This window comes from Halichoerus grypus, chromosome 3 (genome assembly GCF_964656455.1).
Source record: "Halichoerus grypus chromosome 3, mHalGry1.hap1.1, whole genome shotgun sequence".
In the NCBI taxonomy this organism is placed as follows: Eukaryota; Metazoa; Chordata; class Mammalia; order Carnivora; family Phocidae; genus Halichoerus; species Halichoerus grypus.
This window is the reverse complement of record NC_135714.1, coordinates 85,889,271-85,893,365: the sequence shown is the minus strand read 5'-3', so window position 1 is coordinate 85,893,365 and position 4,095 is coordinate 85,889,271. Positions and strand designations below refer to the sequence as shown.

At 39.3% G+C, this 4,095-nt stretch overlaps 1 pseudogene; it reads right to left on the bottom strand.

Annotated features, from left to right (window-relative positions):
* Positions 1–3,254: 3,254 nt before the first annotated feature.
* On the bottom strand, positions 3,255–3,721 carry LOC118537402 (small ribosomal subunit protein uS10 pseudogene; annotated as a pseudogene).
* Positions 3,722–4,095: the final 374 nt, after the last annotated feature.

Below are 4,095 nucleotides of genomic sequence, written 5' to 3'. Positions count from 1 at the left end.
GCTGATTGGAAGTCAGATTCCTAGGCAGCACTTTTAAAATATGCAAATATGCCTCTTTCAGAGGAGACTGGGAGATGAGTGTTTCTGTCTGTTCCTTCTGCACTGAGCCCTGGGGGGAATAGTTCAAAACTGTTGTTTGTTTGCTACTGTCCTGTTGAAACTTTGAACTTAAGCCCCACTGGCCATCAGATCCAGGCAATCAAGGGATGCATCCCCTTGATGGCAGCCACAAAAGTCAGGGTGCCAGTCATGTGCTTAATTTCATTCCCAGGAGATACTGGCACATGGAATAAGGCAGAGCGAGAACATGAAAATGACAACTACCAGTCTCTGTGGTCTCTGGAGATTATTAAAGTTGTCCCTAGGTGTGTGTTAAATTAGAAACCTGCCCCTCCGACCAAAGTTTATGAGATAAGCAAGTAGGCCTCTTTCACAGGATGGCTGAGCGCATTTTATTCTGCTGCCTCTGCACTGTGCCCTGGGGAGATAGCCTCAGTGAGTCCATGGGAGCCTGTTAAGGACTGTTTCACATCCACTATAGCCTTGCGGACCTCACGGATTCAAGCCCCACTGACTTTCAAAACTAGATATTTTTGGGCTCCTTCTCTCAATGTGAAGTCTGAAATGTTGGGGGTACCAGATGTAAGGTCCAAACCCTTCACCCCTCAGGGAGCATCTGGGAGTTGTGAGTTTCTTCCTGGCCATGTGTTGCTGCATTAGAGATGAAGTTTATGGAGAGATTGTGTCTCATCCTCTCCTGTTTTGATGTAGGTGTTTGCTTGCCTAACCAATGTGTCAGAGTCTTTCATTTAGTTTCTGGTTTTCTTTCAGAGGGATTTGTTCTATATGTAGCTGTAGATTTGGTACGTTCATGGGAGGATGCAAGTTCAGGAGCCTCCTATGTCACCATCTTGATCCAGAGATACTTAAATTAGCAGTCAACAATAGAAGAATAAAGATCAAAGTTATCAAGACATGTATAGGATAATATGGAGAAAATTGTAAAATGTAAGGGGCATGAAAGATTCTTGAAAAAAAATGTATAGCCAGATACAATATGTTCAGAAGTCATTTTTTCTTAAAATAGTATATTTAATGTAATCATAATTAAAATCTTAGTGTTAGTGGTGGGGAGTGAAATGAGGAAGTTTGAAAAATGAATCTAAAATTTTCTGGACAAGTAAAAGTATGAGAATTGCTTAATTCTCTGAAAGGGGATTAAAAGGGGTAAAGATGTGGCTAAACTGAATTTTGGTGCAAGAGATCTGGGTCTTGGTAAGTGTAATTAAGTTCAGGAATTGTTTGTGTAAGTCTTCCTGAATAGGGATGTAACTTCTAAGTATAAGGGAATCGTGGCTTAGTGTGGTAGCCCCAGCATAGACAGAATCGTGTCACTGGGCTCCCTGTAATTAGCATATTGGGGTGTGGGCCAAGATAAGCTATAATGAGATATGAAGCATTTGCTTCTGCTTTGTGCAGTCACTTCACTTTCACCAAATTGGATGAATAAATCAGGAAGTGTATGTGTGTGTGTCTGTGTGTGTCTGTTTGTGTTGTGCATTCTTCCTGCTAATCCGTGGCCCATCTGAATTTCTAGAGAGGCATAAATCAATGTGCATGTATTTTATAAAGGAGAAAACATGACACAAAGATGAAACCCATAAGACAAAAGATGTTTAGATTTGATTGAAAAATAAAACATTTAAATACTTATAAACTAGTTTCTTTCAACCTATCAGACAAAAAGGCCAATATTCCTCATGTACAAAGAACTCTTCCAATTTTATACAAAAAACATGACACATAATAGAAAAATTAATACTTACCAAATACGTGATAGAAATGCCCAATAAACCTATAAAAATCACAAAAAAGATTCTACTGTTTTAAAACTATTATTAGCCATATGAGGTTTGAGGTAGAGAATGCCCTACATTAGCAAGGATAATGGATGCTATTATAAAGTGTGGTAAAAATGTGTCAAGAGTAGGGAAGCATCTGAGATTCTACATTACTGGCAAAACCAACGAGTTACGCTGTCACAGTTCATGAGTGCCTGGGTCAGAAACAGAAGACTGTATTACTCACATCAATGACAATAGCCAGAACAGCAGCATCTTTGGTACCCATTTCCCAAGCCTCATTTCCCACAAGGACACTTTTACCTGGAACTTATCATAGGAAAATTGTTGGAAAGAATGTAAACATACATATACATACAATACATGTGTTTTCATTGCAGCATTTTTCACAGTATCAAGATAAAAAGAAACAACACAAATGTGTAATTGTTTAAACGATAGTGCATCCATACAAAGGAATATTAGGAAATCCTTAAAATGATCATATAGATCTATATTTATTTATGTGAATTTAAATATCTTTAAAATTTTTATGGGAGATAGTATGGACTGAATTGTGTCTTCCCCAAATTCATATTTTGAAGCCTTAACCCCCACTGTGACTATATTTGGAGATAGGGCCTTTATGGAGTAATTAAAATTAAATGAGGTAACTAGGGTTGGTCCCTAATCTGATAGGACTAGTATCCTTACAGGAAGAGGAAGAGATGCTAGAGCTCTCTCTTGGCATGCATAGAGGAAAAGCCATGTGAGGGCACAGTGAGAAGTTAGTAGTCTACAAGCCAGAAAGAAGGATCTCACTAGAAGCTGGCCTTGCTCTCCCCTTGGATCTTAGACTTCTACTAGCCTCCATACCTGTGAGAAAATAAATTTCTGTTGTTTAAGCCACCTAGTCTGTGATACTTTGTTATAACAGCCTAAGCAGACAAATAAAGGGATAAAGTACCTCACATGAATTGTGAACTTATTTATATATAATTTTATAATGATGTCTTTGCATGAAGAGAGGTTTAAAACAATGTTCACCAATGACACAGTGGTCATCTCTGTCTGGTAGATTTGGGTTGACATTTAACCTTTTTACTGATTCTCTTCTATATTGCTTAACTTTCTACAGTAAACATGTCATCTTTTATGTTCCAGGGGAAAAAAGTTATAAAGCTAACCTCAGCATAACTACATGAAAAAAAAAATTCTGGCAGGTCATCTCCCAGCCACTTATATGATTTTACCCTTTCACGTTAATGATTTCACTGATATCAAGTGCATCCTGAGATGGACAATCTTAGATGTTATGATAAGTGGTCCTGATAAAAGAGTGGTTAGAAGTGTGAGACAGGGCTAATACCACATGGAATTATGTTAGATCTCCTTCTTCTTCTTTTTTTTAACAACTGATAATCAGTTTATTAAAAAGGTTGATTTAAGCATCTGCAATGGTGACTTCAACCTCAACTCCTGGCTCAATACTGATGGAAGTAATCTGCTTAACAATTTCAGAAGGACTGTGCAAATCAATGAGTCACTTGTGGATCCTCATCTGAAAACGATCCCGTCTTCGAACCTTCACCACAAGGAGTTTTTCTTGTAGTGATTCTCAGAGTCTTGGTAGGCATCCGAACTGGTCCTTTCACTTTGAGATTCTTTTCCTTTGCGCCTCTGATCAAGTCAGCACATACCTTTTCCAAAGATTTTACGCTGCGGCTGGTGAGAGTAATTCTAATTCGGTGAATCACCACCTCCGGTTCCACGGGGGTCTTCCCGGGCTCTTTGAGGAAGACGCGGTCGCAGCTACAGCGGAGGTTTGGACACCCTGCTGCTCTCAACTCACCGCTGTTCGCTCTCACCAAGGAACAAGTCGGTCAGGAAGCCCCGCCGCAGCCATGGCTTTTAAAGATCTCCTTTTGAATGTGAACTTGAGCAGGTTGAAAACTGCCCAGTAATTAGATGGGTGAACATCTTTTGCTTCAATCTCTCTGCTCCTCAAAATAATGCTGACCTATTTAAGTGGTTCCTTTATGGGTTCCTCGTATTGATAGCTTTGGTTCAGATGTTATTGGTATGATAAAAATTTAAAAGGCTGATATCTAGAGTTAATTTTTTAAAATTTTATTATTTTTGGGTGGGCATAAAAGCAAATACAGTCTTGGGGCGCCTGGGTGGCTCAGTTGGTTAAGCGACTGCCTTGGGCTCAGGTCATGATCCCAGGGTACTGGGATGGAGCCTTGCATTG